The sequence below is a fragment of the Balearica regulorum genome, chromosome 3 (genome assembly GCF_011004875.1).
Source record: "Balearica regulorum gibbericeps isolate bBalReg1 chromosome 3, bBalReg1.pri, whole genome shotgun sequence".
In the NCBI taxonomy this organism is placed as follows: domain Eukaryota; kingdom Metazoa; phylum Chordata; class Aves; order Gruiformes; family Gruidae; genus Balearica; species Balearica regulorum.
Genome location: NC_046186.1, coordinates 75,662,225 through 75,674,957, shown reverse-complemented (window position 1 = coordinate 75,674,957; position 12,733 = coordinate 75,662,225). Strand labels below are relative to the sequence as shown.

At 39.0% G+C, this 12,733-nt stretch overlaps 1 protein-coding gene across 2 annotated transcripts in view; it reads left to right on the top strand.

Moving 5' to 3' along the window:
- The window catches only part of PRKN (parkin RBR E3 ubiquitin protein ligase), a 767,705-nt gene that overhangs the window by 470,625 nt on the left and 284,347 nt on the right, over positions 1-12,733 (top strand). The gene's annotated exons all lie outside the window — the stretch shown is intronic.

Below are 12,733 nucleotides of genomic sequence, written 5' to 3'. Positions count from 1 at the left end.
CCTCATATGACAGATACTCCAGAGCCTTAATCATTTTAATGGCCCTTTCCTGGAATCTCTCTAGTAGCTCCATGTCCCTCTTGTACTGGAGAGTGCAGAACTGGATGCAGCACTCCAGGTGTGTTACATCAGTGCTGAGTAGAGCGGTAGGATCACCTCCCTTTACCTGCCTGCTACACTCCTAATGCAGCCAACGATACTGTTAGCTATCTCTGTGGCAAGAATTTATTGCTGGTTCATGTTCAATTCAGTGTCTACCAGGACCCCCAGCTCCTTTTCTGCAAAGCTGCTTTCCTGCTGGTTGGCTCCCAGCATATATTGGTGCCTGGAGTTATTCTTCCCCAGGCCCAGGACTTTGCATTTCTGCCACTTAGATAAGCCTTTCTTGTTGCCTTTGACATCTGTCAACAGATTCAGTTCCAAGTAGTCTTTGGCTTTCCTAACTGGGCCTCTGCATACTCATACAGTGCTTTCATATTACTTCCATGTTACCTGACTCTAATTCTACCTTCTCTGTACTTCCTTTTTATGTCTGAGTTTTCCTAGGAGCTCCATGTTCATCCATGCAGGCCTCCGGGCATTTTTGCCTGACTTTTGGCATTGGGATGGACCACTCTTGAAGTTAGAGGAGGTGATCCTTGAATATTAACCAGCTTTCTTGGGCTGCTCTTCCCTCCAGGACCTTATCCCATGGGACTCTTCCAAGCAGATCCTTGAAGAGGCCAAAGTCTTCTCTCCTTAAGTCCAGGGTTGTAATCTTGCATTTTGCTCTGCTTCCTCCTCTCAGGATCCAGATTTCCACCATCTCATGGGCCCTGCAGACCTTACATTCCCAACAAGCCCCTCATTCTTTGTGAGCATGAGGTCCAGCAGAGCACCTCTCCTTGTTGCTCCTCTTTCACTTGGGGCAGGAAGTTACACATTCATACATTTCACTTAGCAGCTATATATTGTGCTACACATGGTTGGTGTCCAGGGTGATTAGGTTTTCTCTACTGTGGAGCATTAATATTACCATCAGAAAACATCTGAGGGCACTTTCTTCCCATAAACAGGCACATTGGCTTTATTTCAGCTAGACTTTTCTGAAATATCCATGGCAGATAAGGATAGAGACCTTTTAGAATATAAGATGGTTATATAAATAACTATAGCAAATAATAAAAGAAAAATAAGTAAATTGGATAAAATGGCTAGGGATGAGTTTCTCAAACTTTTCATTTGACCTATTTGCCTCATTTGAAGACAGGTATTTTTGTAATAGGCCTCCTTTCATCTTATCTTTAAAATGTGCACTGCTGTTATGTGCAACACCCAACTTTGAAGGTTTTGTCTTCCTTAAGACTGTTCCATCAATTTTATTTTCTTTGCATGATAATTGAGGTGACATTTTTACTGCAATTTTCTGATTGTTCTGATTGTGACCCATTATCTGCGAAACACTGCAAGAGAGTTGCTAGTATCTGGTTTGCCACAAAATTTTGATCGCCCACTGGTTTTACAGTTGACCAGTTTTACGGTCCTCAATGTGTAGTCAGTTCTGATTAATGCAGAACTAAGCAAGATTAAAATTAGGCTTCATCCTCTGAGTACAGATAAGGATCTCGACAAGGTTGCTTCACCTTTCAAGGTACATAGCAGATGTCTCCCATACAATTCACAGCATGTGCAGGATGTTGAAGGTCATGTGGGCACATGTGGCTTTTAAAGAGCCACAGCTTTCACCCCTGCTCCCCGAGAGTGTTCATTTAGAGCATAACCAATCCCATCATCCAACTATTAGGTAAATGAAAGGTCGTATTTCCTCATATAACTTCTCAAATATTGAATATTAAAAGGTCAAAAGTTTCTTGGTAGTTAATTGAACGTAAAATTAAGATCTGAGTAATGCTAAGAAGAAATCCTTTGACAGTGTACAATGTACTGTGTTTATCATAAATGAATCTATACCTGTTTCCCCTGTGTTTCTAGAAACTGGAGTTTATACAGTAAATACAGAATGCAGAATCAGATGAATAGGAAAAATGTAATATGGCATCACTTGCATGGGAGGGTCATCTTTTATTGAACTAGATTTCTGGCCCCACGGGAACCCAGGGTGACCAAGCTGGCCTTGATTTGGAAACAATAGCTGAAGGTAGAACTAGAGAGATGTTGAAGGAGGAATCTCAAGGACAGAAAGAGAAAAACAAAGTAGTATGAAAATTTTCTGGAGGAGAATGAGTTGCTTCAGGGAGTGCTCTGTTTATTTAAATGATGGAAAAACTAGCTGCTGAAAGCATTGTCTGTGACTGGAAGATGCAGGAAAATATCTTTTAAAAGAAAATAGCTACAAATATATGAAATAAACAACTAGCTACCCCTATTTTTAGATCTCTGGATGTCTCTGTAAAGTAGAATAGGTAATTGTACAGACACAGAAAGAGAAGCGACGACGAAACCGTGCCTGGGGGCATGCAAACAAAATTCCTGATGCTTTATATATATATATTTAATTGTAGAGTTCATGATTATGTATTTTCAGTTGTCTCCTCTGTTACAAGTATTTTGTGTTAGGAAAATCAGAACACCTCAGCAGAGGTCAGGGATTTTTTTCTGTTGTCAGCTGACATGTCAAGGTGGGTTTTTTAGCTGTTATGTTCACAGAGTGCAGGACACATATATTTCTACACTTCTGTCACTTCATGTTTAACTTTAAAAGGAATACGTGAAGCAGAATTGGAAGATATGTAAGCAGCTGACATGTCATATGCACTTGGAAATGTGTCCTGAATGCTAACAGCGTTGCTTCTAATCTGATAAACTTCACCCCTTGTAACAAGACTGTCTGTAGCGAGGCCAGCCCTCAAATAAAAACGTCCTTTGCGCAAGTACCCTGACACCCTGTGTAGGCACTATTTATAGAACCTGCGCAGCTTCAGCCCTCAGCCAAGCACGTGTAGCGTGGTGATTCAGAGCGCCAGGAGGCTGCCGGGTGGCGGATGCCACAAGACAAGGAAATGTCATTGACTTCTCACACTTCCCCAAAGCAGGCTGGGGTTCAAGGGCTGCTCTCTTCTATAGTTTGTGTTTAGAAACAGAAGGCAAACCCAATGAATCATGCACGGCTGAACAGATCACTGCCAGGCTAGCTAATGTAAGAAAGAATGGGAAAGCTAACTGGTACGTTATAGAACCAGGAACGTGTGAGCCAGTTTTGATAAGAATTGACCTGAACCTTCTTTGGGGGATCAGTCGTGCTCATAGGGTTTGGTAGTACCTGGGAGAGCTTTGAATTTAATCCATACACTTGGATTGCTGAGTATTCCTAGTATTCCTAGTTGCTGTCATTTCAAGGGTTATATTTGTTTTGGTTGTTTGGGGGTTTTGGTGTGTGTGTTGGTTTTTTTTCTTTCCTGCCCAGTCTGTGCATTACCAGGAGATTATGAAGTTGCCACAAAGGAGGAATGAGGCAGAGTCGGCTCCCTTACCTGTGCAGCCAATAATGTAACTGATAGGGAGCTTGGTGTAGTTATGAGATTCCTAAAAATGGTGCCTTGTGGCACTTTCAGCTTTAACTTGGCTGATGAAGTTTTGTTCTCTCTGATTCTGAACTCTAAATCAGGCCAGACAGAGCATAGCAGTGAGATTCACTGGCCTTAACCAGTCCCCAAACTCCTGAACAAGTGGTATGAGCAAGATGTTGATTATATTATTTGGGGTAGAGGGGGAAAGGTGCTATTTTGACAGACAAGGAAATTCTAGTAGAACTTTTATCGGTTAGTTTTATTTCAGAATCGAACTTTCTGTCTTCCTCCACTTAAAAATACAAAGATGTCCAATGAATGCTACAGCAGAACATTTTCCAAAAAAAATTAAGCAGATGTACAGGTGCAAACTTGTTTTCTGTATGCAGCTGCTGTGCAATTAATTTTTTTATGTGTGATTAAAACACCTGGTCTGCTCCTGTGAATTTAAGGTATTATTATTTTTCACATTGAATTATATCTTTGTAGTTATTCAAAGAAGTGTAAGGCCAAATTTTGGACAGCTAAAGTCAAAGACATTTTAGCTATTGATTATAATGAAAGCAGAATTAGACCTGGGAAAGAAGTGGCAAGTCTCAACTTTTCTGTTAGTCATTTTGGTAACTTCCTTGCTAGTGTCCTGTGTAGTTTTTCATTCCTGTGATATTAGTTGTTCTTTTGCAGACTGCAGCCAAACACATTTCTGTAGTATCTTCAGAGAAGGAACACCAGATTCCTACCAGATTCAGTTATTGATTTTGTGCTAATCAAAGTGTATGCTGTGTCCATCTGTATAGAAATGAGTGGGTCTGAGCACAATACAGCACTCTTTCTCTTGAAGAAAGCACAAATCCTTTGGATGAACTTCTTTCAAAGACATGAAATGACATTGAGAGTAGGATGTATGCCTTCAGGCAAGTTTGTACTCCTACTAGCCCTACTTGTTAACATAATTTGCACAGCTGCATTTTCTATGTGTCCTCCATTTCTCATCACTGAATTTCAAGGCTGTCTTTATTATTACCAGAAAAGTTGCTGTCTTCATGAGATTAGAAAAATCATATATATGCTGCAAAAGAGATTAATTAGAATTACTTAAAAATTAAATATCAAACAGAATCATAGACTCGTTTGGGTTGGAAGACACCTTAAAGATCATCTAGTTCCAACCACCCTGCCATGGGCAGGGACACCGTCCACTAGACCAGGTTGCCTGAAGACCCGTCCAACGTGGCCTTGAACACTGCCAGGGATGGGGCCTCCACAACCTCTCTGGGCAACCTGTTCCAGTGCCTCCACCACCTTAACAGTAAAGAATTTCTTCCTAACATCTAATCTAAATCAACCCTCCTTCAGCTTAAACCCGTTACCCCTTGTCCTGTCACTACACTCCCTGATAAACAGTCCCTCTGCATCTTTCCTGTAGGCCCCTTCAGGTACTGGCAGGCTGCTGTAAGGTCTCCCAGGAGCCTTCTCTTCTCCAGGCTGAACAATCCCAACTCTCTCAGCCTGTCCTCACAGGAGAGGGGCTCCAGCCCTCTGATCACGTTTGTGGCCCTCTTCTGGACTTGCTCCAACAGCTCCATGTCCAACATCCTTTGACATTTCCATTGTTACATGTAAACTTGATAATAGTGTAATTAAATCATGTTTTACATGAGCCATTATGAGTCGTAACTTAGGATATGGAATCTAATATCCTATTGAAGTTCTTGCCGTCCATTCTGTGAATGGAGCCTTATACCATGTGGCCTTTTAGATTTTTTTTTAAACAGAATAAATAAGTGAGACTCTCTAATTTAAAAATATATTTTTCCTTAGCATCTGTAAAGTTTTTCTCTCTGAAGGTAATGCAATGCAGAGATTTAAGGCAGGAAATCTGATTTTCTTGTGTTCCATTTTTTTCCTTATTTTAACTGACAGAATCTACAGACTACAGTCTAGCTAATGTACTTTTCTCTTGATTACTAACATCCTAAAAAATGTTTATTTTTTACCATCCAGAATCTTAATCCCAGAGGTTATTTCTACATAACATCTAAATTAAAACCCCAAATCCAATCAAGCCATTCCCCTATATCCTGGGTTGTTTGGGGGGTTTTTTTTGAAAGAAAGTTGGTATATATCCTATCTGTTTTAAACAATACTAATCTTAAAAAAACAAAACAAAACAAAACAAAACAAAACAAAACAAAAACAACTTAGGAGTGTAAAAACTTTGAGTGAAACTTTAAAACTTTAAAGTAAATTTTAAGGGTAAAAAGTATAGCTTGGAGTACTATTTTGTTATATAATATTTCAACTGATTAGAAAAAGTACAATAACATATCTCTTTTTATTCCCTGAACAAAAGAAGTATCAGGAAGGGTTTTGTCTCAGAGTGCGAATATATTCCTTGGACACATTTTAGTGGTGTACAGATTCTTAGGGCTGAGCCAGCTTTCAGTCCCCCTATACAAATATACTCTCTTTGCCATTGTAATGGAAGAAATCTACCATTTGTAATGAAAGATTTCTGTATATAATTTATGGTTTGTTCAACCAGTGAATTAATATAGGCAGACCATGAAGCTAAATAATGATTTTATCCATGATGATTGCAAGACATCTCCCAGATATTATTTCACACATTAAATGAGTTTGATTACATTAAAATTTTGGTTTGCTTTTTTTCCATTCTGTTACCTTGTTCTTTTTACTACTCCTTTTTTTCCTGTTAGCTAGACTGTAATCCAGACCCTAGCTCATATGCAGTAGGTATAGTGTGTTGAGGGAATTGTCAAAAGGAAATTGAAGACAGAGGAAAACTTAGCTTAGTAGATACCTGTTAATATTTCTGAATTTATTTGTCTCAGTTTTTCTCAGAAATTACTGGGAAACGTACCAAGGTTCTACCTATAACCTGTCTTCTCTCCCAAGGCAGGGTTACTTCCTTTATCAGAGAAAGAGTGTAACAGAAGAATGAATATGAATAGTGTCTATGGAAATGATCTATGTGTTCTGGGAAAGCTGTAGATAAATATGAGTATTTGGCTGTTATGGCTGTTATATCCCCTCCAAGAAAGTTGTAGAGCTTGCTTGCTACATCCTTCTCTTTGAGCAAACGCTCAGTGAGGACAAGGAGGGGGTAAGATCAAAAATCCATACGCCTGTCGCTCTCCATGTGTCAGTCCACTAGCTAAGTGTGAGGTGGTAAGTAAACCGCATCATCAAAACAAGAGAAAGATGGGCAAAAATGAAATATTAATGGGGGTTCCCAAGATACATGCCCTTTCATGCACACTCTTTTTTCTGATAAGGGTCTTCATATAAGTTCTGTGACATTTATATGAATGGTGTATTGCTATTTCATTAACTAAAAACCTGGTCTGCCTGAAGAACAGAGGAAATAGTCACCACAACTTTTTTCCTTGCAATATGTCTTCTTTCAGAAGTCAGTTCATGTCAGCATCACAAACAGCTTCCACAGAATTGTCAGAGATGATATTCTAAAGCAATATTGTGAATACTCTTGCTTCCATTCCTACAATATTCAGTACATTTAGAAGAGGGATCAATCTCACATGTGCCTATTTGTTATTGTCTTTTACTGTACTCTGTGCATCATTTGAGTATCAAGATCTGGAACTGAATGGTCCTAGAGAAAAGCGAAGTTATATTTGGATAAATGTCAGTCTTCCTGAGTGTTACACAGATCATTAGGTCAGGTGGACAAACGGGAGAAGATTTTTTTCTGAGTTCTCCTGTACAACGAGCAGTAGATTACCTGAGTCCTAATATATACTGTAATTCCTTGAAAGAACTGGCACAAAGACATCATTCAAGTAGGCAGTACAAAACTAATGAAAATATATGCGGAGATTGAAGCAGAGAGGCACAGAAAATTATTTGAACTTCCAGAATCTTCTTTTGAGGTGCGTTTAATCTCTGTAAATCTTTAGCATTTTCTGCAAACTTTTTTTTTTTTTTAATTGGCCCAATTACAAATTCAGAATTGATACTTCCCAAACTTTGTAATAATTTGTCTGATTTTTACTATTTAATTTGTGGATTTTTGGGGGGTTTTTTGTTTGGCTTGGTTTTTTTTGTATTTTTCCTGGTTGGAAAGTTGATTCCATTTACTCTTCTATGTAATGGAAGTTGACATGTAGGGAAAAGGATGGAGGAGGCAAATGAAGAAATTTAAACATAGTGCTGTGTGCACATTGGGCATTTAAATTGCACACGTGGTTTTGTGACAAGGGCCATAACAAGATCAGAAAAAAACCCCACAATATGAATATCTTATGATAGTGGTTGTAAGCAGTACAGAAAAATGACATAAATAAGCCATTCTCACTGCTAGTACAATTTTCTGGTGGACATTGCAAATGATTTTCTTAAGACTATTAAGGGAATTTAACTGCCTTGTACACTTACAATCTACCAAGTCAGAATGCATTCAATGAGACTTGCTAGCCCAAGGCTCCTTCTTCTTCCCTTTGAGTGAAGGTGCTGATGTAGAAGGTGTTCTCAGATAACTGCACCCTGATGTTTATGCTAAGGTATTTGCCTTCAGGAGGAAAGGGTGAAATATTATCTGTAAATTATAATGATAGTGAGGAGTTGAAAAAAGTGGTTTTCTATGAAGAAATCTCTTTATTATAACAATAACTTGAGGGTGTTTTTGTTTATAAGATAATAATCATATCTTTGGTTGAGACTGAAGACTCATTTAATGGGAAGAACCCTCAAGTTATTGTTTGGATGAAAATAAATTGAATATTCATATTTGAAAAGAAAGATGAGAAAAAGCATAAAACATGATTTTAAGGTGGTGAAAGATGATTCCCAGAGAGCAAATGCACTTAATGTATCACTTCTACCTGCTGCTCCCGCTTGCATCTTTCTTTCTTCTCCTCCTTCCCTCCTTCTCTACCGTACCTTGTTTTCCAGTCATTGTCTTTTCTTTTATACATGTTAAGAGACACAGTCTTAAAATTCATGCACGAGGGTGTATTTTAAAAGTTAACTGGAAGGGAATAACTGAAATTTACACAGTGAAAACATGCTGTATCCAACAGTCCTAGTCTCTCCTGGAGTCCTAGGGAATGAAGAGGATAATGTGACAACGTCCCTTAAAATGGTATCCAATATACTTTTCCTCCTGTGTCTTTCCAGGAATTTCAGCATCCACAAGAAGGCAAAAAGGTCATGATTCTGTCTTGTCTGTCATGTTGGGAAACCTTTCTTCTATGTAATTTACAGACAACATAATTTTCATAGGCTATCTCAAAAACTTTGGTTTTGGGAATGGAGGTGTGAGTCTAAGAATAAGGAAACAGAATGATTAAGTAAGCTCTGGTATTAAGAGCAGAATAAAGCTCTTCTACCATAAGTCTGTACTATTAAACTCTCTTAGTTTTTAAAGCAGGGTGGCTATATGCAGATTGCTGTTGCCAGTTGGAGACAGCAAATGCTAGCCCCTGGACTATGCCTGGGGACTGTTTGGGACTTTGCTATTTGACAAGCTTAAAATGATGCCAGGGCCCATTCTAACAATTTAACAGCATAGACAGTTGCATTCCAGTGGCATAAGAACATTTTCCAACAATGTTAATTTTACAAGCATAGATGTAGGGAGTAAGACTAAATAAGGTTTAAATCGTTGGAAGAAATCAATGGGATCCTCAGCAACCAGTCAGGGAAATAAGAGGCGAGTAGAGTACAAAGACATCTTGACTTTTCTTATTTATTCATCTTTATTCATTACTGAAGGATCACATGGTGCTGCTTGTGCAGGTGGAGTTAGCTCTTCTCTTATTATGCTATCCCGTCGTTATCCCAACTTCATCAGTTACCTCACTGGTTTTTTCCTGTTTTTTTTTTTTTCTTCCTGAAAACCAAACTAGCCTGATTTCTGACTGTATATCTCTAGTCTGTCAAAGTCGAGTATCTGTAGTCAGAAAGTTAGGAGCCTGTGAAAGGGAGGCTCTGGGCAAAATGGAGTGTGTGGCTGGTGTGGACTGCCCGCGATGTGCAGTGTTGCCTGTGCTGCTGAAGGCTGGGTGCTGCCTTGGGGGAGAGGAGAAGTCTGCGTGAGCCGGCTTAAATCCAGGGGAGGGTGAGAGAAGCAGTTGTCATCCTTCAGTGGCAAAAGCTGAGGGTATAAGTGACATAGGCTCTAGGAGGTCATTGCATGCAAAAGAGCCAGTATGGAGGAATCGGTGTACAGTAAGCTGGTGCTCAGCAAGCTACAAAGGTTCAGAGCTAACATTTAAGGAGGCTGCTCTGCCATTCCTACTGTGTTCCTACTGATGATTATGGTCTTCTGGTATACTACTGAGCACAGTTGCATACACATGTAAAAAACCATGGTGAGCCCAATGTCAGGGCAGTCCTTGAGCTCCCAGGAGATTGCTGAGAGGAACAGAGCAGATCAATGTCCAATGGTCCCTGAGCTCTGAAGAATTACATCCATGCAAAATCCTCCATGCTCTGTGAAAAGCAAAGACATTTCAGACTTACACTGCCCCATTGGTTGTTCTAATATCAACAGTTCTCTGTCAACTGACTTCAGGGCTTGGCTTAGGGCAGCTTATGAGCTGCTTCCTTTGTTCACATTTGTCATCTTTTGCTTCCATTAATGAAGTCTTCTCCTTTTTTCTCCAGTGGAGCATTAATGAGTTTTTAAAAGCACAGATGAAGGAAAAGGAGCAGTTTCTACTGATCTCCTTTCAAAGCATGACGGATTTATCAGTTATTTGCTGTGCAGAGGAGCACTGTGGACAGATAGTCTGATAGATTACAGGAAAGGTTTCTTCTCCAGTCTAATCACTGTCCCTTCCTTGACATTATAAGATTCAGCTGTTAGTGACAAGGGTGGTTATTGTGTCTGAACACGGAGCTCAGACAAGGCAGGTCTGAGGAAGCAGGCATAGCACATACATGATGTTGGGCACTAATATGAGTGTACCAGCACATGCAACATAGAGTTCCCTTGCCTGTGTCCTCGGGAGACAGATGCTGTTGCCTGCCACAGTGATCACAGATTTTACAGGCAATAATGTGTCACTTCCATAGCATGAAAAAACCCTTAACAACAGTGTTAACAAGAGCACTGCTGAAAGGAGCACTCGCCATCGTGCACACTAATTTTAAGTGTGCCTGTTCTTCCCTCTTATATTCTGGTTTATTACTGTCAGGCTGTTCCTGGGTTCTGGCCTCTTGGCGCTGCTTTCCAACAGAAATAAGAAACATGAAAGCACATTTTAGTGGAAAACATGTAACATAGTAGAGGAAAAAGTAGGTCAGATTTCACTTGCCAATGCCCCTTTAAGTTAACAGCTGTGGGTCAGAATACATTTTTATACAGAAGCACAGCCAGAAAATCAGTTCGAACAGCGATGTCTCATGCTGTTCATAACCTTCACTTTATGACCTTTGATGCATTGTGAGGCAAGTGGTCAAAGACACCAGCCCAGAATTTTTTTTGGTTGTTTTAGTGGATTTAAAGTGCCAGTTTTCTGAGAATACTGTATTTGTATATACTGGATTTTTAATTGGTGTAGTCTCTGTAAAGATTCATTTTCATCCCTTTGGAAAGGGGAGGCAGGGGTGCATTTTTTATGTGTTTCTAAAAGTCCATGACAGATGGATTCTTCTCATACCAGTGAGGTTTCTTTCTTAGTACTTTATCATTGTTTCTTCTCTCTTGTAAGGTCTTGATACCCATTTCAAATGCCTACCCTTGTCTAAATATTAGGGGCCTGCATTGCTGCTTACAGGTTGTCTGCAATTGCTGGGTCACCATTTCTATTTATCTGTAATTGCATATTGCTCACTAAAAGGCCATATTTGTTGCTATACTTTCCTCCAAACTGCCTCAGTTCTAACAGAAATCATTGTGGTAGTTTTTCTGTATTTCTATAGTTGTATTTTATATAAATAGTAACATCTTTCTAATGGAATTTAGTAATCTACTCTAACTGGAAGTACTTGGAAGCATGGTAAGAAAACCATGCACTTAAAGCAGCATAAACAGGCAATTCTTTCAATAGTTTTGAGTAAGACTGTATGTGAGAGACAGGAAAACCAGATGTAGCACCAGCTTTGTATGAATTAGAAGACAGTACTCTTCCTACATATCGTTCTATGAGGAAGCCATGTGAGGGATGAAAAATTTGGCTTGTTTAGGCATTGTAATTTTGTTCTGCTACAACAGTAGAGCCAAAACTGATTGCGAGCTGCTCAAGAACAGTATTTCTGTTAATTGCTTTGATTTTTTATGAAGTATGAGAATCCCTCTAGTGTCTATGTCACCAAAGTTTATCTTTTCCATAATTTTTTTTTTTTTGCACATTTTATTCAGCGATTCATCTTTTCTTGAATGGTGCTTATTGATCTGACCTGTAAGTTAACAAAGATTCATTTTGGAATGGCATAGAGATCCATTTATAAATGAAATGATTTCATGGTACTTATATAGAAAGCTTTTTGAAGTGCAGGAACATTGCCAACATGGAAAAATGTATTAGAAATGCAGAAGTGTGTTATGATAAATATAGCACTCATAGGTGGGGTTAAAGGCTGTGATATAGCTGTGTGCATTCAGATTTATTTCCTGCACAGAAATGAATCCTAAATGGCTATTTTTGCTTCACTGACTGTAATCCCAGCAAGGCAGCCTTAAAGACATCTGCTAAGGTTTTTTATTATTATTTGGTTAAGATTTTGAGATTGAGGTGAGAAAAATCCAACTGTCACCTAGAAATGACCTCAAGGGGGTTTCACAGATTTGTCCAACATGTTTTTCACCGATTTCTACAGGCTTAGATATATTCCTTGCTCCAAAGTGCTTCAGACTGTGGCTACTCACATTTTCTAAAAAATAATGGACTGATGTATGTGGTATGCTGTTTAACCTTTACTCAGTCAAGCTTTTTTCAAAATATGAAGGATAAAGACCAAGCAAGGGACAAATTGCCCCACATTTTTCTTCAATAAGCATTGGAAGATCTATCAGTTAATCCACTGTTATGTCTGCAAATAATTCCTTATGCTAAGTAGCCCCTCACATTCATAGCCATTGGACTCGCTCTCAGCACATTAATAACCATCATGAGATTTTGGGATATACTGGAACAATTTATTTCCCAGTGGGCTTCTTATCTAAACAAGATCAAGTCTTTGTATCTTTATTTAGCCAGTATACTGTTGTAGTCTATCTGAGAATTATCTGTGTCTTG